The following is a 27,501-nucleotide window of genomic DNA, read 5'->3' as shown; positions in this document are numbered from 1 at the left end:
ATGTAAAATAAATATATATATATATATATATATATATATATATATATATATATATATATATATATATAGATGTGTGCGTTTGTATATTTATGGAAAGCATAACTTTTGAAAAATACTGATTTTTATCAAAAAACACTTTGTAATATAAACAACTAAACCTTTGATTATGTTGTATTTTAATATACAATCTATGGTCAAATTCAGCAAGCTTTAATTTCTGCTGTGCTGAATTCCTATACAGTGTGTGTGTGTGTGTGTGTGTGTGTGTGTGTGTGTGTGTGTGTGTGTGTGTGTGAGGTGTGTGTGAGCTCACACATGTATGTCTGTATTTTATGTACATTTGTCTTTCTGTTTTGTACAATATAAGTAGGCTGGTCATGAGACCCTTTTTCATGGAGAAGTAAAGCTAATAATAGAGCAAATACATAACTAAGTCTCTAAATACCTCTCTCTTCCCAGCACAATACATCCTAAAGACTTAACTAATAAGTCTGAATTCTGGTTCATGTTATATGCTCTTCCCTCTCTTTCTCTAATTACTTATTATGCATGTACACATACCACACACACACACACACACACATGTATATATTTATGTTACAACTATAATGGCCATAGAGTTGCCTTACTAAATGGTTACAAAGTCTAAACAGCATGTTCTACATGGCCCAACTCAAAGCCCTGTCACTATACTCAGTGATCTACTGTTAATAGAGGACCTGAGTCTGGCAATTAAGGCATTCTCTGACCTTCTGCTAATGGATTTACTACTCATCAGCAAGTCAAATGGCATCGGAAATACTCACTCAGGGATCTAAACCTCTTTTGCAACATCAACATAATGGTTTGGAGCAACAGGTAAATCTTGCAGAGGATAGCACTGCTGTGGAACAGACTCTCATCCACATAAAACCAAGTTCATCCGTGTCCATATTCAAGTGAAGCTTAGATCTATGGATGGGAGACAGAAAAATGTACCCAAGAACTGCCCCTGTGCTAGTAATTGACAAAGGCAGCTCCTAAAGTCTTTGTCTGATGTATGTATTCCCTCAACTTTTCTACGGTATAATACCAGTTATTCTCATTAGGGGTAATATATAATTATCAACCATGGGATGGATAAGGCCAATGTATCACCAAGGCCAATCTATAACCAAATGGGACAGGTTATTTCAAGCACCAAAAGGGAAACTGGGAAGGCTTTAAATAGGCCACAAGAGCAGTTAGGCTAGTACTTGCCTATGAACCTGTATGTGTACACACACACACACACACACACACACACACACACACACACACACACACACACACACACACAAACACACACACACACGCACACGTGTGCGTGCACACGAGTATATTTATATATATATATATAAAACCCATATGCTGACATCCCAAAGGTAAACCACTCTATGTTGAACACCAAAACACTGACAACCTACTACGCATAAATAAAGGAAGAATCTCTGCATAATATAACTTTAAAACATTGTGTTTTTGCAGGGTGCAATCACCACTGCACCCCCCCATGTGGGTGTTGTGCCCCCATACTCCCACTAATTATATAAACTAACTCCAAGATCACACAACAGCAGGGAAGGGAATATTCTCCAACCCAGGGATTGTTCGTCTCGCACACGTCGATTATATTTATGATCAACAAAGTAGTGTCAGTTAAACAGATGTCGAACAAACTATTGTTGAACAAACCAATGGAGCTCATATATATTTATATATATATATATATATATATATATATATATATATATATATATATATATATATATATATATATACTATATATGGGTCTACTTTGAAACATCTAAAACCCATAACATCGAATTTCATAACATCTAACACTACAAATCACAAGAAAATAACATCCCCTCCACATATAACGACACCAAACTACCAAACACACTTTTTACTACATTTCTGCAGGGGGCAAGCCCACCTGCACCCCCCCCATGTTGGGGGCTCTGCATCTCCACACCCCCCCCCGTAAATTAAATATACCAACTCCAAGATCGCACTACAATGAGAAGAAGTTAATTTCCTTACCCAACTGAATCAAGCCCCTCTGCAGAAATGTAGTAAAAAGTATATTTGGTAGTTTGGTCTCATTATATGCAGTTATATGTGTAGGGGATGTTATTTTCATGTGATTTGTACTGTTAGATGTTATGAAATTCAATGTTATGAGTTTTAGATGTTCTGGTCTCAATGTTATGAAATTAGATGTTATGGGTTTTAGATGTTTTGAAGGGGACCATATATATATATATATATATATATATATATATATATATATATATATGTATATATATAAGGTGGCCACAGTGCTACAGCAGTTAGCATTGTTGCCTCACAGCAAGAGGTTCTGCGGTTCGATTCTAACCCGGTGTGCCTTCTGTACAGAGTCTGCATGTCCTCCCTGCAGTTAAGTGTGTTTCCTTTGCTGCTCTGTTTTCCTCCCACATTCAAAAGATATGCAGTAGATGGATTGGACAATGCAAATTGGCCATAGGTGAGAGTGTGAGTGTGACTGAGTTGTACATGTGAACTGCTGTGGCAGGGCTAGCAACCTGGAAGTGTAAACCTTGGCTCTAGATGATTGTCACTATGGAAGTGACACCCCAACTCCAAGTGCAAAATGGGAAAAGGGGTTGAAGATGGATAGATGATACATACATACATATATATATATATATATATATATATATTTATATATATTTATATATATTTATATATATATATATATACATTTGTTATTTACATATATATATATATATATATATATATATATATATATATATATATATATGGGTTCCATACACTAGATCAAATTTTCACTAATTCATAATAGTGCATGGAATGCTCACTGCAGCGAAAGTGCACTTAATCGAAAGTGCACTTACGCGAAGTGCAGTACAACAAACGGGTGTTGTACTGAACTTCTGTGCAGTACTCACGGACCTTAAGGTTAGGGCACAGGTCATAGTAAGGGGATAGCCCGTAGGCTGACCTGTGCCCTAACCCTAAGGTCCGTGACGACTGCAGTGCAGTGAAGGACATAGCAATGTCCTCCACTATGGTGCGATAGTCACGAACCTTAGGGTTAGGGCATGGGTTAGGGTAAGGGGACAGCTTTACTAACTATCCCTTACCTAACCCGTGCCCTAACCTAAAGTCGTGACTATCGCACCATAGTGGAGGACATAGCTTGTTTTTTATGTCCTCCACTGTGCTGCGGTGTTTTCGTTGAAGTGCACTTATGCAAAAGTTCACTTTCGTTAAAGTGAACTTTTGCAGAAGTGAGGCTTCCTATTACAAGTTCGAAGTAGTGAACTTTCGTTCTTGTAATAGGAATCCATATATATATATATATATATATATATAGATAGATAGATATATATATATATATATATATATATATATATATATATATATATATATATAGTAGTCCTGCAACATGTCACATTGAACTGCAAAACATTAATCATAAAATGATCAAAACTTAACTGAACAAAAGCAAAGAAAATAAAAAAAAATCTTTTTTTTTTGCAGCCTTCCTCACACCTTCTGATAATTACAAATTTCAACTCTGAGATCTCACTACAGTGGGGAAAGGTCAGATTTTCCAAACCCCACTCTACCGTGATCTTGCTCAAAAAAGGTGGTGCACATAATTTTCAATCAATTGTACCAGGTTTTCACCATTCAGTGTATTAAAACATTGATCAAACATTAGACTCACATATAGATAGGTATAGGTGTGTGTGTGTGTGTGTGTGTGTGTGTGTGTGTGTGTGTGTGTGTGTGTGTGTGTGTGTGTGTGTGTGTGTGTGCGTGTGTGTGCGTGTGTGTGTATATTTATATATATATATGTGTGTGTGTGTGTGTGTGTGTGTGTGTGTGTGTGTGTGTGTGTGTGCGTGTGTGTGTGATTATATCACTGCTGGTCGACAACACACATGAAAGACACATATGAGTGACAAAAAATGAGTGACATCATAATGTATAATAAACAAAATGAGCGAATCACTAAAAATTGACAACTTCTCTCCAACTATCAGTAAACCATATCTGTAAACCTGAACACTCAGTAAATGTGACCCACAGTCTCCTGAATGGATGTCCACATCACCCAGGTATGCAGTAACATATCATGTGTGGGGCTTCAGTAGTTTATTCATCTGTTTTTCAATGGTGACTGGATCCTTGCGGGCCATATGGTAGCAATATGCACAGAACCAGTCTTTCAGGGGTTGCAGATTTCTTCAGCAAAAGGTTGAAAAAGTATCCATCAATAACCCTTTGTAAAGTTTAATGTGGGCATGTATCTGGCCTTAGCTATGTTTCCTGTCAACTGATCAATTTGCATTATGGGATACTATCAAATATTAAAATTATAACATTAAAATTCTATTAGTTTTTCTAAAGGCAACACAGAATCATTCCTACTTTTAAAATGTCTTGCACAACTTCTCTTACTGATTGTTTCTGTAATTCTGGTAACTCTGTAAGGTTCATTATACCCTTCATTCCAAGTACTGTCTCTGTGTTTGTTGCTGCTTTTTTACTATTGGCAAGAATTCTTCAGAAAAGATTCTCAGATCTCTTTTGAGTGGATTTAAGCTTGCAGGATCACTTACAAATATTAGGACTTCTTTCCATTCACTCAGTGCATTAATGAGATATATTTTCTCTGTCTTTGCCAGAAATTTGTTTTTCATGTAGAACACTAACAATAATACCTGATGTCTTGGGTTAAATTCTTTGAGTCAGGTGTTCTTATCAAAAATTTGGTATTGCATTTATTTGGCTTTCTGTTTTTGATGGTTTACTATAAGCATAACCAGTAGAAGTCTCTCATGCTGATCGCACAGTATTCTGTTGCACTTTTAAATGATGTCTTCTCATGTCTCCAAGTCTTTTTAATAATATCAAGTAATCTTTAGGGTGGCCTGTTTTACAAGGGCTCAAGTGGAGTAAATTCATTGGAAGATTTTGGCTCCAATCTTAATGCATAGTACGTATCGAGCAACTGCATGGATTTCAATATTTTATAGAATTTTTCTACTATTCCATCAGTCTGTGGATGGTAAACTGACATCTTCAACTGTTAAGCATTGGCATAACTGATGCAATATTCGTGACATAAAGCAATTGCCTTAGTGAGTAAATATTTATTTAGGATAACTAGTCTGCAGTAACAATATTAATTCTCTAGAAATACCCTTAATATTAGCCTTACATAATGACATTCCTGAAATTTCCATTGAGAATATTGGGATTGTGCAACAGTCTGTGGTCATTACATCCATCCCTGACCTCAAAACTGCAGGAGCTCTGCTACAAGGTCTACCTCTGTGAAATATATTGCCTTGAATATTATCATTGTGCAATAGCCTTTAGTCACTACATCCACTCTTGACCATGAAACTGCAGGAGCTCTTGTGCACACCCCACCTCTGAGTACATTTTCACTGGAATATTGTAACTGTGCAGTGTAAGGACGTTTAACATGATGACCCTTGCTGTGTATTAACTAGTCAAATATGCACCTGTCCTGTGCAGGAAAGTGTCTGTAACATTCTGTGCCATTTCCTTAAAAGGAGTAGTCAATACACTGTAAGGACCACTGAGTAAGTTGACCACTGTCCTTTCTATTGACTAATAAGCTACACTGTATATGCCAGTTAATTAGTTTCCCTAACTTCGCATTCAGATGCACAAAAGACAGCCTGGCATATCTCCAGAAAATTATACAGGTATTTTTTAACAGCCACTGAAACATGACTTTGTAATTCACAACGTATGCTTACCCACCCAATATAAAAAAGATACTTCTTTTTTACCCATATCCCCCACTCATGAAAAACTGCATTTAAAATCCTCTGTCTTAATAATACACCCATTGAAGTCACTTCTCATACCAAATTATTAAGGATGATAATGGGCAATAATCTTAAATTCGACTTCCGTATACAAAATTGCATAAAAAAATCAACAAAAACTAAGGATGCCTTATAGAACCAAAAATGTTCTCACCAACACAACTAAAACTACACTTGCCACTATTTACCTCCTCCATTCACTAGTTTATAGTGCCCCCATCCCAACTAACCTCCAGGCATCAAAAAAAGCAAGACCTGAGCGATGCTATAAAAAAGTGCCTAAGTTACAATGAATACTTCTTTTAGATACCACCACTGTATAGCACTTAAAGTAACCAATTTACTAACATATCCACAGCTTCTTATCACCTACACAATTATCCTGCACCCATCTACTTATACTGCACTAAATATTATTTTACATAACTATGCTTCCACTCAGTTATTATATAATCCAGTAAACAAAAACTTTTCTCAGTCCACAGACTTATCAAATCTGCTGGGCATGGTCTGAAACTCCTTACCTGTACCCATTATGCCAACACCCTCCCTACCGTCCTTTAAAACCATTCTAAAAGATTTTCTATCCTAAATCTGGCTCTGTTCTTGCCCAACCCCAGGATAAACTATATTGCTAGATATGAACCAGTACCTGATCATACCTTATACCTCCTTACTCCCCCTTCATTACTCACTTCTGAATTTGAATCATTTTCTCTTCCCTGACTCTCTATCTAAATATGCCATGACCCTGCTTTTTTCTTTCACTTCATATAGCATTCCTTGTTTGTATTATACTATCTTACCTTTAATTTCTCTAAACTGGCTACAATTTCTCTAAATATTAAATCATTGTCATATAAGCTGTATCTGTTTTAACCAATGGTGTCATATTATGTCTAAGCTGGTGAAGTTATTTAAATAAAGGTAGTTTTGTATTATTTTTGAAGACTGTAAAATTATTGTTCTTAAAATAATCGAAAATATTACCACCACACCGTGGATGCCACTCCTGAAATAAGTATAATAAATAAGTCCAAGTACAAGTATTTGGATGGCACCGAGACGAACGGCAGTTACTTTCATAAACGTTCTCTTACTGGCTCAATATAGTTGTACTTCTCGGTCAGCAAGGTTACCAGATGCTCTTCAGCTATGGTTGTACCTTTCAAACAACTGGATTACCAAACGCTCTAAAGCTCAATAGATCTATAAGGATCTAGAATACTTCTTCTCCTTATTCAAAAGGCATATACAGACCACACCACCAGGATAAACTAGTTCATATTCCACAGGATGAATACACATTACAAGACGTCTTCTAGTTTATTTTACGACTTTATTGCAAAGCAGACATGAAATAGGCTAGCGCTTTCACCCGTAGGCTTCCTCATGCCAATGACATTAAACAAATACTTGGTCTTTTTATACGTATTCTATTCCCTTTCTTTCTGATGTCACATCCTGTATCAATTAATACAATTAGTGCTATATTAATTCTATCTAACTATTATATTTAACTTGATATATACAAGTATGTAGATATTTATAAAAATTTTTATAAAAATTTTTCTAAAATATATCAAATACCAACAAAGCTAAAAATAAAAATAAAAACAAAGTTTAAAAAATCAATAATGCATCCATATATGTATAACGTTCATATACAAAGACATATGAAAGTATAAAGTGTATATGACATGCATCTTTGTGTATATATAAAAAATATTACAAATATATAAATATTTCATTAACTACATTATATGCATTTTCAGAAATTCTAGTTATGTTACAGCAAAGGACAATTTCCATTGCAATATTAATTTTATAACCTCCTAGCTTTTAATACGGGTTTGATAGGAACCCTATCATTCATACCAGGTTTATGGTCCGCTCTAAGCCTGATTATCCATTTCATTTCATTTTGTTCCGTCCCATTAGATATATCCCCTCATCTGATAGTAACATTATTTACTTGAATAACCATAAATTTAAAAACATGTTCTATAGATGTCTCTTGTACATGTTTTGTTAATGCATTATTACTGGATCCTATTCTTATATTCTATAGATGTTCTCTCATTCGATCCCTTAACCTACGATCTGTCTTGCCCACATAGAATGCGGGACAATTTACACATGTAGCAAGGTATACCACATGACTAGTATTACATGTGGCTTGTACATGGAATGTATAACTCTGTTGTGTAGTGGGATGTGTAAACATTGCTGTGTCGTTAATACATGAGCAATATCTACATTTGTAGCATGGTTTGGTTCTTCCACTACCTGTGTGTGGACTTACTTTTCCCACCTGGTTAGGACCACAGAGCATCCTATATAGATTAAGCTTATTTTTATATAGGAACTTAGGATGACTACCTATTATATCAAGTATGCTAGAATCTGTAGTTAGTATACCCCAATATTTCCTATATATATCTTGGATGCCTTTGATATCTTGTGTATAGTATATAGGTACTTTTAAATCATTTACCATATGGCTTTCATCTTTCTTAGATTCTATAACTCCAGTATTTCCCTTCCTATCTGCGAAATATGGATATGCCTTGCTTTCTCTCATAATGTCCATATCCATTAAACCCACTTCTATTTCTTCTGGTTTATATGACCTGTCCAAGAATTTTTGTTTCAGTCTATTTATCTCATCCCTATATCCAGAGCTAGTAGAGTTCAATCGTGAGGCCCTCATCCCTTGACCTTTAACTATATTTGTAGATATAAATTCCAGATGCATACTACTTCTATGTAGGAAGGAGTTCCTATAACAGCTCTTTCTATAGACACCAGTATTTAAAAGCCCATCTGGTAGCTTTTCCACATATACATCTAAGTATGAAATAACTTCTTTGGATGCTGCCATCGTAAATTTTAGGTAGTGTGTGACTGAATTTACCTTTTCTAAAAATTCATAAAGCTCCACTTCTTCTGCTTTCCAGATAAGGAAAAGGTCATCCACAAAACGTGTGTAAAAATGGACTCTCTCTTTAAATTCTATCATTTTAAATAGACACGTGTCTTCCCAATCTGCCATTACTAAGTTGGCGTAGCTATTGGCACAAAAAGTGCCCATAGCGACGCCATCTTGTTGGATGTATATTTGGCCATTAAACGTGAAAACATTATTAGTCAATACTATTTCAATTAAATCACATATAACCTCAATATGGGCTTGTGTATAGGTCTCATCCCTTTGTAAACATCTATAGATACTTCCTATTCCGTCTTTATTAGGTATCATAGTGAATAGGGATTGGACATCTAACGTAACTAACCAGTTTTTTTCACTCTCATAATTTTTCGAGGTCTCATCATATAACATAATCAAAAACTGTTTCGTATCTCTCAGGATATGGGTATACTTATTCACCACAGGTCTCAGAAGGGACTCTAAATACAATGAAATGGGTTCTGTTAACCACCCCCTGCCTGCAACTATAGGTCTCATGGGGGGGGTCTGTGGGGTGTTTATGGATTTTAGGCACTCCTTGTATGCAGGGTATGGTTGGATTCTCAACTAAAAAGTACCTATACAATTCCTCATTTATTTTACCTTGGTTATATAGTTCATTCAATCTTGTTGCGACCCATCCTATGACTTTATCTGTTTTATTTATATCAATCTTTCTATAAAATTGCTCATTATCCAACATATTGCACATACTTATGATATATTTCTCCATGTCCATTATGACTATCGGCCCGCCCTTATCGGCTGGCTTAATCATAATACTGGAGTCATCCCTTAAAATTCTAAGTGCTTCTCTCTGTTTTGGTTTTAAATTGCCATACCACCTTGTATTTCTGTTCTTCTCATGTTCATATAGCTCTTGTTCTATCAGTTTAGAGAATGCATCAATCAATGGATGTAATATAGGGACATATGTACTGGGCTTTCTAAACGAATACCTATCTAATGTATTTCTTCCCCCAAATTCCAGTTTTAATTGTAGATTACGCGTAAACAATTTCAAGTCTACTATACTCTCTGTAATGTCACTCTTACTGGAGGGAATAAATGTAAGTCCTTTCTCAAGAACATAACTCTCCTCATTTGATAGCTGTCTTTCTGAAATATTCCATATTAGGGATTTTTCATCCCTCGCCACATTTTCTTTAGTGTTGGACCCACATAATTGGAGTCTGCTGCTCTCTTCCTCTGTCGCCCCCTGCTTATAGATCGATCTCTCCCCCCTCCACCCCTCCACTGATTCACAATGGGGAAAGGGGCCTTTTGGTTAAAGTACAGGTTACTATTCTTATTAGTGTCATGTGAGTTATTACTAGTTTGATTTCTTGTGAGAGTTTCATCAGTACCTTCACCTATCACATCGGTCTGTATATTCATATCACTTTCTGTTATAATTTCCCCATTTCTAGGGTCATTTTCTATAACATCCGGTGATAACAGACATATTTCATTTTCATTATGGTTATGTATCATTGCTGTTGTAACCACTACTCTCTTATTTTTACTTATCTACACTCTCTCCTCATTTTTATTAATTAAGTCATTACATTGAATATCAGATACATCGTTAGATATAATACCAGATGTATTATCAGATTTATTAGTCTTTTCAGTCTCTTTTCCATTTCTCTGGGTACTGTCGAATCTAGGCCAAGTGAAGACATGGCCTTTTTTAAAATCTTCAGTATCCCTTCTAATTTTGTTTTGTTTCTGTTCCAAGAGTTTCTTTTCATATAGAAATACATTATCCAATAATTTCTCAATTAAACTGTCTAAAACATGATTAGGATATACTTTATAAATTATTATAAATATAGTTGTTGCTCTTTAATGCGCTCCCTCAGCGTTACTTCTTGTTTTGTGGACGACCTTTTCCTTATCTGGAAAGCAGAAGAAGTGGAGCTTTATGAATTTTTAGAAAAGGTAAATTCAGTCACACACTACCTAAAATTTACGATGGCAGCATCCAAAGAAGTTATTTCATACTTAGATGTATATGTGGAAAAGCTACCAGATGGGCTTTTAAATACTGGTGTCTATAGAAAGAGCTGTTATAGGAACTCCTTCCTACATAGAAGTAGTATGCATCTGGAATTTATATTTACAAATATAGTTAAAGGTCAAGGGATGAGGGCCTCACGATTGAACTTTACTAGCTCTGGATATAGGGATGAGATAAATAGACTGAAACAAAAATTCTTGGACAGGTCATATAAACCAGAAGAAATAGAAGTGGGTTTAATGGATATGGACATTATGAGAGAAAGCAAGGCATATCCATATTTCGCAGATAGGAAGGGAAATACTGGAGTTATAGAATCTAAGAAAGATGAAAGCCATATGGTAAATGATTTAAAAGTACCTATATACTATACACAAGATATCAAAGGCATCCAAGATATATATAGGAAATATTGGGGTATACTAACTACAGATTCTAGCATACTTGATATAATAGGTAGTCATCCTAAGTTCCTATATAAAAATAAGCTTAATCTATATAGGATGCTCTGTGGTCCTAACCAGGTGGGAAAAGTAAGTCCACACACAGGTAGTGGAAGAACCAAACCATGCTACAAATTTAGATATTGCTCATGTATTAACGCAACAGCAATGTTTACACATCCCACTACACAACAGAGTTATACATTCCATGTACAAGCCACATGTAATACTAGTCATGTGGTATACCTTGCTACATGTGTAAATTGTCCCGCATTCTATGTGGGCAAGACAGATCGTAGGTTAAGGGATCGAATGAGAGAACATCTATACAATATAAGAATAGGATCCAGTAATAATGCATTATCAAAACATGTACAAAAGACATCTATAGAACATGTTTTTAAATTTATGGTTATTCAAGTAAATAATGTTACTATCAGACGAGGGGATATATCTAATTGGATGGAACAAAATGAAATGAAATGGATAATCAGGCTTAGAGCGGACCATAAACCTGGATTGAATGATAGGGTTCCTATCAAACCCGTATTAAAAGCTAGGAGGTTATAAAATTAATATTGCAATGGAAATTGTCCTTTGCTGTAACATAACTAGAATTTCTGAAAATGCATATAATGTAGTTAATGAAATATTTATATATTTGTAATATTTTTTATATATACACAAAGATGCATGTCATATACACTTTATACTTTCATATGTCTTTGTATATGAACGTTATACATATATGGATGCATTATTGATTTTTTAAACTTTGTTTTTATTTTTATTTTTATCTTTGTTGGCATTTGATATATTTTAGAAAAATTTTTATAAAAATTTTTATAAATATCTACATACTTGTATATATCAAGTTAAATATAATAGTTAGATAGAATTAATATAGCACTAATTGTATTAACTGATACAGGATGTGACATCAGAAAGAAAGGGAATAGAATACGTATAAGAAGACCAAGTATTTGTTTAATGTCATTGGCCTGAGGAAGCCTACGGGTGAAAGTGCTAGCCTATTTCATGTCTGCTTTGCAATAAAGTCGTAAAATAAACTAGAAGACGTCTTGTAATGTGTATTCATCCTGTGGAATATGAACTAGTTTATCCTGGTGGTGTGGTCTGTATATGCCTTTTGAATAAGGAGAAGGAGTATTCTAGATCCTTATAGATCTATTGAGCTGAAGAGTGTTTGGTAGTCCAGTCGTTTGAAAGGTACAACCATAGCTGAAGAGCATCTGGTAACCTTGCTGACCGAGAAGTACAACTATATTGAGCCAGTAAGAGAACATTTATGAAAGTAACTGCCGTTCGTCTCGGTGCCATCCAAATACTTGTACTTGGAATTGTTCTTAAAATGTTTTTGTAATACATTGGATCTTTTCTCTGTAGGCCTTCTCTGAAAATGGGCACCTATTCAATCAGACTTTCCTAGTAACCAAATATCAATAAATTAATAAATAAATAACACAGTCCATTATTAGTAATACATACTGATACCCATTTTACTAATGGTCTCATAATGCCTACAACACAATGTTCAAATGGCACTTTGGTGATAGACATTGGAATATGTACACACTTAATACTCAATGGGATGTAGTTTTCAGTAATGCTAGAAAAGAAACACATATTTTTTATATCTATCACTATACCTGTTATTAGAATCTAGTGAATATTCTTGTCTTTGTCTCCTCCACCCCTAGATGCCCCCCAACACAGCTAATAACCACTTGTGTAAAATTTCCTCTCTGACTTTGCTTGCTGTACTTTCTTTTGACTCAAAGTAGGAGTATGAAGTGATGGAATATCTTGTTTGATGTATTCCCGTACAACTCTGGTCATGTTTTCTATTTCCCTTTTTAGCCATGTACCTTGTACTGCCTTTCATAATTTCACCTTTAGGTTCATAGGTTCATACTAGGCTATCTGCCCTAGGGCATTTATAAGCCTAGCCAGAATGTGTTTGGCTTTCGCCACCCATTTTAAATTAATTTTGCTATGCCCTTTTTCGAGGTTAGTATACTGTGCCTCTGTCTAACAGTGACACAGAAGTGATACCCGGGGTAAACCTACGATCTCCCATCCACTCATCAAGATTCCTCTTGAAGAGAGTCATTGAGGGACTCTGCCTAACCTGGACTGGGATTTTATTCCAGAGTGAAGGGAGCCTCTGGATTATGAATCTGTCCCTCCAGCATGTCCTATTTATTTCAGTGCTGAGGTTCAAGTCTCTCGAGCGCGTAGCTTGATGGGATTTGGATTTTCTGAGGTGCTGCATGTCCATTAATTCCGGGTTGGACATGGCTTTATATGTCAGGCACAGATCACCTCTGAGCAGGCAGTATGCCACTGAGTAGAGCTGGAGGTTTCTTTAACCGGGCAGCATATGGCATCTGTTTGAGCCCTTTGATCCTCTTGGTGAGGTACTTTTGGGGTCATTCCAGTTGCTGCAGGTGTCTGGTAAGGTACATCCCAAAAGGGGCATTGTACTCAATTATGGGACTGATGAGGGATGAGTAAAAAGAGGCATGATGACCTCCCCTGATCTAGATGTAAATCCCTTCTTGATTAGGTGGGCTATATAAAATGTTTTTCTAACCACTTTGGCCACGTGGTTGTCAAATGAGAGATTGCTATCAACTTGGGTCCCCATGTCCCTAATTACTTCTTCTGTACTTAATGGATTACCACCTATGTGGTAATTTGTGGGCACTTTGTTTTTGCCAAAGAGGATGACTATACACTTTTTGGCGTTTAGCTTGAGGCCATGGCTCTGGCACCAGTTGTCTGTTTCTATGAGGCCCTTTTGGAGGATGCTTGTGTTGGCTGAAGAGTCGATTATGGCACCTAGTTTGCAGTCATCTGTGAATTTGGTCAGCCACAGTCCTTTCGTGTTGGCCTGTACCTCCGAGAAATATATACCGAACAAGAGAAGTCCCAGGACTGAGCCTTGTGGGATGCCACTTGTAAGTGTTTTGGAGTCTGACATGGCTCCAGCAATTCTAACCATGTGGGTTCTGTCCTTGAGCCAGTTTGCAACCCATCTAGTGACATAGGGGTTTATATTTAAGCTGGTGAGCTTATCTATAATGCCCGAGTGGGGTATTGTATCGAAGGCTTTTGCGAGGTCCAGGTAGGCTGTGTGGACCACCTTCCCCTCGTCAATGGCCTTGGTGACTGTTTCAAAGAAATCAACCAGGTTTAAGAGGCAGGATCTGCCCTTAACAAAGCCGAACTGGGTAGGATCCAGTGTATGTAGGTCCCCAATATCTTTATTTATGAGGTCCATGATGATCCTTTCCATAGCTTTGCAGACCAAGCTAGTCAGGCTTATGGGGCGATACTTTCCAGGATCCGTTGAGGCACCACCTTTGTGGAGAGGGACCACTGTTGCTGTACACCACTCTTTGTGTACATATCCTGTAGTAAGGCTGAGATTGAACAGTAGTTTTATGTTTGGGTTTAGCTCTTCTTGGAGTTCATGTAGGACGCAGCCCGGGACACTGTCTAGTCCCATTGATGCTGTGTTTTTTGCTTTGGAGAGGGCAGCTCTTACCTGAGCATCTGAGATGTCAGGGGGGCAGCACTCTACTGGGATAGATATTTGCCCTTTTGGTGGGGAGGGGGGGGGAGAAGTTTGCGCTGAACCTGTCAGCTAGGATATTGGTAATGTCTGTGGGTTTGATATATGTTTGTCATTTTGGACTAATTCTGAGCATATCTGGGAATTCCCACCCAGGTTCCTAACATAACTAAAGAAAGCCTTGTGATTATCCTTAGTGTCCTGTGCAATTTTTCTCTCGAAGCTGGCCTTAGACGATTTTATGAGTGCCCGTAGTTTTTTGCTAATACTGATCAGAGATGCCTTCCCTTTTTGGGATTTTGCTCTATCATGTAGTAGCTTCCTCTTTCTATTGTATAGTTTGTTTATGGCTGGGGTCCACCAGACAGGACGTCTGCCTTTGGAGGATTGGGTCTTGGTTTTATTTGGGATTGCATGATCCATGCATTCCTGAAGGTGTTCATAGAATGCGTTTATAAAGGATTCTGCGGTCTGGGCCGTATTTTCCACAGGCCCGGGGGCTTTGAAAGATTCTACCTCGGTTTTGAGGAGTGTGAAATTTGCTTTAGAGGAGTTTTTCACTGTGGTTTTCAGGGCAGGGGGTGGAGTCGGGATGTGAATATCCAGTGAGATTAGTTTATGGTCTGATCTTACCAGTGAGGGATACACTTCTGATCTGGAGCATAGAGTCCCTATGTTGGTGATGATCAGGTCCAGTATGTTTTCCCCTCTTGTGGGAGTGGTAACAAGTTGTTCCATAGCATTTGAGTTTATAAATTCTAGGAACCTTTGGGCTAGGGTGTTGGAGCTAGAGTAATGCTCCTAGTCTATGTTTGGGTAGTTGAAGTCACCCAATATAATGGTGTTTGGAGAGACCTTCATATTTTCCAGTGTTCTCAGGAAGGCTGAGTGGGGTTCCTGGGTTTGGGATGGTGGCCTGTAGCAGGCTATAAACTGGAAGACAGTTTTACCCACTGTTAGTTGCACATGGATAGTCTCTGATGCTTCGTGCTGTGCCACCAACCTGGAGGTGTGGGTATCTTTGACGAATATTGATACTCCCCCTCCTTTAGTGGTACGGTCCAAGTTTTGGGGCCAAAAAGCATGGTATGAGGTATAACCTGGTAGTGCTGTGGTGCTCACGGGAGCCTTGAACCAGGTTTCTGTTACTGCACAGATATCGATGTTCTCCATGCTAAGGAGAGTTTTGCGTGCGTGCATCTTGAAGTTTAGACTTCTGGCATTGAGTAGCATTACTCTTAGTTTCTTATCCCTTGTGATACCTATGGAGGTGGGTTTGTCTTTTGAGCCTTGCCTAAAAAAGGCAGTATGGGGGTAGGAAGAGCCTTTGCCAATATCCAAAAGCCCAGGGGTGACAGGTGCAAGCCGTCCCTTGCGAAGCATCATGGCTTGTCGAGCATGTCATCCCAGGCTGACAGGCAATGGATCCCCTTTGAATGGCACCAATACTTAAGCCAATTGTTGAAATTGATCATCTTGTCTTCATATTGTGGCATCATTCTTGGTGAGGGTAAGATGCTACTCAAGGTCAGGGTCATACCAGCCTGGGCTACATGCTCAGAGAGCTCCTTTATGTCTTTTTTCATGTAGTCCAGGGAGGTACGTCTCAGGTCATTCACACCAGCATGGACAATGACTGAGTCATATTTGTACTTGCCTTGGAGTGACCTGAGTGCTTGTATTATGTGGTGGATCCTAGCGCCTGACAGGCAGCTCACCGTGACCTTCTCCTTGTTCAGCCTGGTGAGCGGGACGTCAGTGTGCCTGACGATAGAGTCACCTATTACAAGTTTATCAGGTGTGTTGTTTAGCCTTAAGGGCTGTGACTGTTCGGCACACTGGCTTTGTGAGCTATGTGTTGCACATGTTTTGTTTTGGGGTAGCGGTTGCTTGGATGTCTGCTTTGGAGGTCTCTGCTGCTTAGGCAGATTTTTATTTAGAGCCTCCGAGTATGTTTTTGTGTGTTTATGTGTTTGGTTTGCTGTCGTGGAAGGTCTATGTGAGACTGGAATTGTAGTGAGTGTGGTTTCCTTCTCCTCCTGTCTGGTTTCGCCAGTACTGAGTTGAGAGAGCTTAGCCTCCAGTATGGCTATATGGTTGCATCTCTCACATGTGTTGGAATTTGTTGGGAGGAGGAGAGGGTTGTCTGTGTACATGAGGCAGTTGTAACATTGCCTCAAGATTCCCAGATTCACCAGCTGGACCGGAGAGGAGATTGACAACTGACCTTTAGACATGCTAGAATAGTATTGGGAATTCCTTTATAATTGAAAAAAAGGGCCAATGGGGAACGAGGTACTCAAGGGGAGTTTGTGAGGGTGCAGTGCTTTTAATATTTTAGTGCTGACTTATATAATTGCTTTAGTGGGCAAGTGCCAGGTAACTTAAATGCAATGTGTTACAGGTAACTTAAATGCAAAAACGACAAACAGTAACTTTCTTTCAAGTGAAACAAGGAAATAAGTACAGTAAGCAATGCAGATATCACTAGGGATCTACAGAAGTGCTGAAAAGCTGCATTTTAGGTGGAATTAGCATTTCAGGGAAATAACAAGCAAACAAACAACAAGCATACAAATAAAGCTAGATTCAGCAGGCCTGGATCTAGTCTATGCTACAGCAAACAAGGTGTACCAATTTCAGTAAGAAACAGTTCAAATATGCAGGCACTATAAGCCTTTAAACAGAAATTCCCAGCTCAGAAGGGCAGAGTCCAGCCTCTCCTCCCACAAGAGTGCAGACCACGAACCTTCTTAATGTAAAATAACTGGCCTGAAGCCCAAGTGCTTAAACCAGAACTAATACACTTTTAGAATAACAGACACTGAGCCCTCAATCAGCAGTTCACAACTTAGAAGGATGTAAGCTACCTGTCCTGCCACCACAGTGCAGGCCACAAACCTTCCTAATGTAAAACAACTGGTCTGAAGCCCAAGTGCTTAATCCAAAAGACTTAGAATGATAGCTGCACTTTAATCAAGTTACTACCAAGCAGTAATAAATACAATTGAATACTTTAAAGAATTCCTGGATTAGTGCTCAAGTTATACAAACAAAGCTAGATTCAGCAGGCCTGGATCTAGTCTATGCTACAACAAACAAGGTGTACCAATTTCAGTAAGAAGCAGTTCAAATATGCAGGCACTATAAGCCTTTAACCAGAAATTCCCAGCTCAGAAGGGCAGAGTCCAGCCTCTCCTCCCACAAGAGTGCAGACCACGAACCCTTTTAATGTAAAATAACTGGCCTGAAGCCCAAGTGCTTAAACCAGAATTAATACACTTTTAGAATAACAGACACTGAGCCCTCAATCAGCAGTTCCCAACTTAGAAGGATGTAAGCTTCCTGTCCTGCCACCACAGTGCAGACCACAAACCTTCCTAATGTAAAACAACTGGTCTGAAGCCCAAGTGCTTAAACTAAAAGGCTTAGAATGAGTTACACCAAGCAGTAATAAATACAATTGAGTACTTTTAAGATGACACAAAAGCAAAATAAAGTCGGAAGAAACACAAATACAGTAAAAGCAGATCATTTTTTTTTTTTTTTGAGTGAGCAAATGAGATGGGTCCAGGAGTTACAGGACAGAAACAAGTGCAAATGCAGGCCTTCAAATCAGACAGTTGAGAGAGATGGAAGACCGCCCAAATGGCCAATAACTACAAATTCTGGGCCAGAACCACTCCTTATGTGGTAGACAGGTTACCTAGTGCTTACCACTCCCACTGATAAGCTAGAAGGCTTCCCACCAACACAGAAAGGCTTGGGGGCTCAGAAGCTTACAAATAGTCCTGGATACAGCAAATCTGCATCTGGAACACTAATTACAGGAAAGGTAGGAAACAGGCTTACAATTTTTTTTTTTTTTTCAGAAAAGTAGCAAAAACAGTAGTAAAAACAATTCACATGCAGTGCAAGCTGGCACACTTGAGTATGTAGCAATATTAGTCCACACATAGTTTGAAAAAATGTAATTAAATTAAAAAGGACTAAAATCAAGTGCAGAAAGGGTTTATAGGTAGAATACGGTAAAGAGATGGAACTGGGGGAGTGTCCTAGATCAAATCTACAGTGGGGCGGGCACTGCAAAAGCCACCAAATTTAAACTACAACCAAGAGCAGGGGGGGGGGGGTAGGGAAAAGTTTCAACAGAGATGTGAGGACTCAGAGTGCAAATTATAAAACCAAAAAAATATATACTGGAACACTAAGACAACAGATATCTAAGCAACAATTTACTCTATAATACAGAATAATACAGACAAATATACTCAGCTCTATATATTTGCAGATAGTCTTGTATGAATGCATTATCAAACTCCACTAAATGATGGTTCATATATTGAAAATGAAAAAAAAAGAAGGGTGTTGGGCTTACTTATATCTAGAATATACTGATAAGTATAAAGACTGTGAAAAGGAAAAGGGAAAGGGAATATGTGAAAAAAGAGTGGTGGAATATGTAGCCAAAATTACAATCTGGAAAAGGCAAAAGTAATTTTTTGAAAAACAATTCCCATAAAGGTGAATATGGTATGCAATGATTATGGATAAGTATCATTATGAAAAACTTAGGATGATTTAAATGAGAGCATGAAAAATTTAAAGAAAGGTGGAAATGATTTCATGATGTGAAGGAAAATGCATGTTTTTTGTGTGTAGGGGCAGTTATAAGGAAAACCACCAGTTAAAGGGTTGATGAAATATGTCAGAATAAAAGAAATTTCTTTGTTATTTTTAAGATGGAAGAAACCATGGATCATGCATTAGTATCTTGAAAGAGAGTAAAAGAATTCTGGGATAAAGTTATGAAGCCTTTTCAATATGTATCTTTATTTCAGATGGCATTAAAAATGATGTACTGTTACTAATCTTAAATGGAAAATGAAGATAGAAACAAGCAGGTAAACTAGTTGTTAATGCAGTATGAAATGGATGGTGATCTAAATGTGATAAGTACAGGGTTTGATTCTCACCTTTAATGGAAATTGGATAGGCTTAAAATGACCTACAATGGCAGTTAGTCTAGTAGTTATCTGTGTGTGGAATTGTTATGTTGTATGTTATGGGACTGTAATTTAATTCTGCAAAAGTTAAAATTATGATTGTGGCAGAAAAGTTGTGGGTGATGAAGGTGGTAGATAAAGAATTGTTTTTGTTTATATTTGCTTTCCTTCTGTTATCTGTGATAGAGTTCCTATTACATTATTGAACATCTAGAAGGTTGAACACCAGATGTTCGAACCTGGAAGATCGAAATGTGATAACATCGAAACATCAGAACAGCAAATTTTTTCCCTGGACAAAAAAAATTGCTGTTCTGAAAAACACACACACAACATAAGCACACCAAAAATCTTATAAACATATACTAAACCTTACATATACAACTATCTATGCACTAACCTTAACCCAAACCCTAACCCTAAGGTCCGTCACTATCACACACTTAGCTTACCCACACCCTAACCCTAAAGTCTGTCATTATCGCACACTTACCTTACCTGCACCCTAACCCTTAAGTCCATCACTATCGCATACTTACCTTACCTGCACCCTAACCCTAAAGTCCATCACTATTGCACACTTACCTTACCCACACTCTAACCCTAAAGTCTGTCACTATCACACACTTACCTTACCTGCACCCTAATCCTAAAGTCCGTCACTATCGTACACTTACTTTAACTGCACCCTAACCCTAAAGTCCGTCACTATTGCACACTTACCTTAACCCGTTCCGTAACTTTCACACCACAGTGGAGAAAATGTCGAAGCCGTAGAAACGTCCAACCAAATTCTTTCCCTGGGAAAGAATTCAGACTTCCGCGGCTTCGACATTTTCAACTTTCGAACTTCCAAGTTCAAACTTCTGCTGTTCGACCTTATGGAAGTTCGATTAGGTAATAGGAACCCTCTGTAATATCTTAATAATGCTTATCTATTTGTTTTATGTAAATCTCCTTTTTTGCTTATTCTCCATTTGTGTGTGTGTGTGTCTGCGTGTGTGTGTGTATATATATATATATATATATATATATATATATATATATATATATATATATATATATATATATATATATATATATATATATATATATATATATATATATACATATATACATATGTGTATATGTATACATATATATATATATATATATATATATATGGGTCTACCTGAGATGGTCGACAGGCCATATGATCGACACTCATTTGGTCAACAGTTCATTTGGTTGACAAGCAGATTTACCCCCCTCCCCAATGTTGTGCGACCCTGGAGTTGATATATATAGTTAGGGGGTATGGGGGGCACAGCCCCCCACATTGGGGGGTGTGGGGGGCAAAGCCCCCCACATAAAATGCTTGCCGACCAAATGAGCGTCAATCATATGGCCTGTCGACCATCTCAGGTAGACCCATATATATATATATATATATATATATATATATATATATATATATCTTGATGCGATATGATTAGATTTCATCCTACTGTTTTCAGTTAAGTGTCCGAGAATCTAACATCCACCTAAGCTATCACCAGTTCTGGTAGATGGGACTTGGGTCATATATTTCGTCTGAAGGATGGCATATGTAGGAAAGCAGCACTTCACCTTACGCTACACTTCAGGGTCAGTACTAGAAAATGTAAGCATCTGGCATGGAAGCAGAACCCACACACTTCTGATATTCTAGCAACAAAGGCGATTGTGATACCTGTTCATAGGTTCATAGGTAGGTACTAGGCTATTAGCCCTAGGGCCTATATAAGCCTAGCCAAAAAGGTACCCCGGCTTTCACCACCCAAGAAAATTATTTTCCTGTGCTCCTGTCGAGCAGAGCCACAGAAGTGATCCCTCGGGTGAATTTCCTATTTCCCATCCAATCAAGATTTTTCTTGAAGAGTGCTAATGAGGAGCTCTGTTTGACATAGATAGGTAGTCTGTTCCAGAGTATGGGAAGTCTCTGGGACAGGAATCTATCCCTCCAGCATGTTCTGTTTATTGTGGTAACAATATTTAGGTCCCTAGAGCATGTAGCTCGGAGTGATTGGGATTTCTTTAAGTGGAGCATGTCCAACAGCTCTGGGTTTGACATAGCTTTGTATGTTAGGCAGAGATCGCCTCTGAGTAGGCGATATGCAATAGAGTAAAGCTGGAGTTTTTTGAGACGGTCTGCATAGGGCATCTGTTTGAGACCAGTAATCCTCTTTGTGAGGTATTTCTGTGGCCTCCCCAGTTGTTGTAGATGTCTTGTACTCTATAATGGGTCTAATGAGTGATGAGTAGACGGGAACAATGACCTCTTTTTTTCTGGATGAGAAAACTTCTGTGATGAGGAGAGCGATGTAGAAGGATTTCCTGACCACTGTGGCGATGTGATTATCAAAGGAGAGACTACTGTCCACCTGTGTCCCAAGGTCTCTTATCACACTTTTGGCGTTAAGTAGACTACCACTTATGTGGTAGTCCATGAGTACAGAGTTTTTACCAAACGGGATAGCAATACACTTTTTGGCACTGAGCTTCAGGTCATGGTTTTGACACCAGGCAGCTGTCTCAGTGAGGCCCTTTTGTAGTATGCCCACATCATTAGGAGTTTTGATTATGGCTACTAGTTTGTAATCATCTGCAAACTTTGTTAGCCAAAGACCTTCTGTGTTAGCCTGTACTTCAGAGAAGTGGATACCAAACAGGAGAGGAGTCAGGACTGAACCCTTTGGTACTCCACTTGTCATTGGTCTGAAGTCGGATTTGGAGTCTGCTACTTTCACAGTGTGGGTTCTGTCCGTGAGCCAGTTGGCAACCCAACTTGTGACATAGGGATTTATACCTAGTTTAGTGAGCTTATCTATAATTCCAGAGTGGGGGATGGTGTTGAAAGCCTTGGCGAGATCTACATAAGCTGCATGAACCATCTTACCCTCATCAATGGCTTTGGTGACTGCTTCAAAGATGTCAATCAGGTTTAGGAGACATGATTTGCCTTTTACAAACCCAAACTGGGTAGGGTCAAACCACTAAGAAGTAAACTTGTGCCAAAGCAGAAAAACAAATAAAACAAAATTAGTCTAGTTGGAGTAGTGTCATATTTATGCAGTATCTGAACAATACCTTTATAATAGGCTTTATAGTCACTGTAAGCCATCCACTCACAGCTTGTCCTTCTCTGGCTGTTAAAATGGTGCATCGCAACTGCAAGCCCTATCAGAGACGGGTTTATAATATGTTATCAAACTTTGAAAAGTTTGAACATCATATGGTCAAAGCCATATGCTTGAGCTTTTAAAAGTTTGAAAAGCTAAACAAAAAAACAAAAAAAAAATAAAATAAACAACAGAAAAAACCTACCTGACCATTTTAAGCAGGGGACAAGCCCCCCTGCAACCTCCACCCCCCATTCTTTAAATATACCAACTCCGAGATTGCACTGCAGTGCAGGAAAGGGAAATCTTCCCATTCCGCACTGTACGGAGATCTCCTTTGAAACATTGAACTTTTAAAAGTGTTATCACATGGTGTCGACCATATGATGCTCAATCTTTTAAAAGTTTTATAATGTAATATACACCCATCAGAGACCTTCCCTTCATCAAACACAGAATAAATCTTCACGTCAGTTTACTTTAGTTGATATCTGCATTCAGACTGCATAATGATGCTCCTTCAGATTAGAAACCACCTTCCTATAGTGTTTTGAAGAGACAAACTCATTTTATACAGAGATTGAACCAACTGTGAAGCAGCAGCTATTCAGACTTCACTGTTAGAGATATGTTGTACTGTATCATCCACACCTCATGCTGCTTAAATATGTGAACTCTGACATAAATTATTCTTGGAGGAAAATTAATTATACATGATTCAGCAATCTTGTGCGTTACAAAACAAGTATATCATTCAAAATCAGTTACATGCATCCTCAGAAAACATAGCATTAAAGAAACCTAAACATAACCAGCACAACAAAACTCCATTAAAAGGGCTACCATGAATCTGCTGAGGGGCAAGATCAAGTTTACCTGTGCAAGCCATCAGCTGCAGAGCTTGCTGAGGTATGACGTAATTTAATTTTAACAAAAAGTATGATTCATAATGTGTGACTTGATCAGAAGTGTGTGTGTGTGGGGGGGGGGTCTGTCTGTATCTATATCTATAGCTATATCTATATCTATATCTATGTCTATATCTATATCTATGTCTATGTCTATATCTATATATAGATAGATATCGCTAGCTAGCTAGATATATCTAATTTTATATATATAGATATAGATAGATATAGATACATATACACACACACACACATGCACACATAAACACACACACACACACACACACACACACACACATACACATACACACACACATGGGGAGAGAGAGGTGTGTGCATAAAAATATAACGAAATGATGATGTAGAGTATTAGTGGGTTAAAGTGTCTGATATTTTATTATTCAACTGTTTAACATTTGGATGTATGTTAGTACTTTATCTAGGAAAACAGTGACTCATTGTTGTTATTAAGGTAGTCAAAGCATTTATCCAGTTTTTTACCATTTATAATAGATGTGATAATTATTGCATTTCCATGGTGTGGCAGAGCATGTTTTGACATAAGCCATACCCTCAGTTATGTATTTGTCATTCATCCACTTGTGTGATCTACCATGTTAGTCATTTATTCGTACAGACTGAGTATATGAGACAATTTGCAGTTATGTGATTTTATATACTTTTACAGATGAATATGTGACATTTGATACACTGATAGGATGTGATGCATGATTGTTCATAAGAATGTGTATTCTGTGGCAAACAGTAAGCAAAGAGTAATATGTATACTAACAATACTTCTGCCTACTTATGCTTCCGAAGCTGGGCAATAGCAAAACAGGACATTCAGTAGACCATGCCATTTGCTGTGCTGAGGATGTCTAAAGTAATATGTGTGTTGAGAGTTTCAGATCAATCTACTGAAAACTTCAGAAATGATATCAGACATAGTCTCTTGGCTTGTATTAGCGAGTGTCTTCCATATTTTCAGTGCTTGCTTTTATGATTCTTCCTCATGTATAAATTTAACAAGCCTCTATATATTCCTTTATGATCCTTTGTCATGCATAAGTCTAGTAGATATGTACATATTACTTCCAGGTTGTTTTGCAGAATTTGGTAAACAATGTCACTTATTATGTCCTTAATGTGTTTAAACTTCTCATTTTAATCTAATTAATTCAGAGTTGTCATATCTATCTCCAGTTTTATAATGCCATTAGAGGTCTTTATTTTATGAATGGTTTATGTCACTCCTCCCATTACTGCCACGCTAGTATTTGTACTGTTTGGTTTGAGTGCTTCTCACTTCCTGTTTCATGAAGGGTGTGCAGTAGATGATGTTCCATATTTCTGCCATTGTTCTGGTATTTTCTGCACACCCTGTATACCTTTTGTTAAGGTTTAATGGTATTCCTTCTTAGTTTGCTGTATAATATATTTAAAAAGGTCTTAAATCTTTTCTTAACAAAGCCTAGTCCATCCACCTGTGCGGTCCTATAGTATTGTTGCTGCCCTTCCTGACTGTCTTTATTCTTCTAACTACTTGTCCTTGTGCAGTTCTCTCTAGTGGTTATATTATTCTCTCTAAACTGACACTTCTGTTTCTTATTGTTGATTCCTTTGATGCAAAACGCAGTTATCTTTCATATTTGCAATATTCCTTCAGTTTGAGCTTATGAAACCACACAGACATCATTCATGTATGATGTGGGTATTTATCAGATTGCTGGTAGGGCAAATTAATAACAGCAGCCATTCCATATAATGTGACAGTTCCACAGCTTCAGTAATGAACCCCTGCTCATTATAAGGAGAACAAATGGGCATGTGAACATCTACTTGTGTCCTGACAGTCCCAAAGTCAGTGGGTATGTGTCAGAAAAATATATAAAAGAGAAATAGTAGCATGTCATTAACATACACACTGTGAGTGTTTTCTAACATATGCTCTGGAGGGTATCATTTTATTTATAAAATATCACCACAGAAAACAATAAAAAGGTAAACAACATAAATGTTGTTCATTTATAATTTAGTGGCGAGGATGTCTGTTTGGGCTAGGTCCATATATAGTACAGCCTGAGATTAAAAAAAACGTCAGTAATCAATACAATGCCTCATTTCAGTAGTACAGGTCATTTGTAAGCTAAACATAGACTATTATGTTTGGGTCTCTGATCATAACCAGGTTATTCAGTTTGAGACATGACATGAAAAATTCACTTTAAGAGCGAAGCTCAGGAAGTGAATCTTGGTGTCAAGAACTCATAATAAAGGGTTCTGACTGGTGACCTGATTGTAATTCTTTTTGGTGCATGGAACTTTATCTGCTCCATATATTACAAGTTACAGAATAAAAATGTTGGAGCACAAAGTGTTTTACCTGCTTTAAAAACTTTTGAAAACAGTATTAATACTCTCAGACAGCTGGCCTGTAACAAAGTACTTGTCTATAGAACAGCTTCTATTTATACATGTGTCAGAGTAGGGTTCTAACAGCTTTTAAAAGCTGTTTTTACTTTTTGCAACTGTTTTTTGCTAGACAGCACTGTCCCCTTTATTCTATAGTATAAGACCCCATTTTAAAATAACCTAGGGGTGCTTACCAGACTTTTATTAAACATCCCTGAATGCAGTTCATATCTTATTACAGGAACAGGTTTCATTTTCTGGATTTTGGAACATAATCATCAAGGTCCATGCACTATAAAAAAGCACATTGATAGCAGACCATTTAATAATTGTAGACAAAAAATATTACATGCTCAAAATGCAATGACAGTGGTTAAAATGCAGATAAATTCAAAACAGAATGGGAGTGTACATCAAAGTGATCAAAACAGCAAGTGAGAAGAGGAGATAATATTAAGAAAGCATAGAAAAGTTGGCATTCAAAGAATGGAAACATTTTTTCACATATCTCCTATTTGATTTTTATTATGGAAAGATATACACTAATCATCCATGTGAATGTGGCCTCGACACTACCACCTTCCTGTACCTCTGCCATGGATAACCTCCTTAGAGTGGGACAGTTAACTAGAATCCCCTTTGCACTAGTGTAGACAGTGAAACCAACATGAGTATACTGGAGGCCAGTTTCCTTGCTCAGTTTTAGAGAAGGGGAGAGGCCTACTTTTAATGTCTTCTTTAAGAGAATGTGGAAGCATGCAAGAAGACAAATGTTAAACCCACCAAGTGTAATCCAGTCTATTAAAACTGCCACCACAAATGTAAATAGGGACACTTTACAGAATGAGAAATAGTAGCCACTGTTTTTAAAATCAGCACTACTTAAAAGTGTATACATTTTCCAACAAGTTTTAAAGCTTGAGTGCTGCATGCATATCTGTCTTCTATGCCATTTGTCTTTAACCCCATAAACTTCTGTACTGTGATAGCTTGTGTTATTTGCATTAGAGCTGCTTGTTTCATTATTTCAGTATTAGAATGTGAGGAAATGCACGGTGAACACTCTGTGCTGTGACATCTGATGGTTACTG

General features: G+C 37.5%; 1 protein-coding gene across 3 annotated transcripts in view; it reads left to right on the top strand.

The window, feature by feature from the left end:
• GRIK5 (glutamate ionotropic receptor kainate type subunit 5) overlaps nucleotides 1-27,501 on the top strand; it is a 3,838,183-nt gene that overhangs the window by 2,949,981 nt on the left and 860,701 nt on the right. The gene's annotated exons all lie outside the window — the stretch shown is intronic.

This window comes from Protopterus annectens, chromosome 8.part0, assembly GCF_019279795.1.
Source record: "Protopterus annectens isolate FY-2018-M chromosome 8.part0, PAN1.0, whole genome shotgun sequence".
Taxonomy (NCBI): Eukaryota; Metazoa; Chordata; order Ceratodontiformes; family Protopteridae; genus Protopterus; species Protopterus annectens.
Note: the sequence above shows the minus strand (reverse complement) of the source record. Positions and strands in the feature narration are given on the sequence as shown.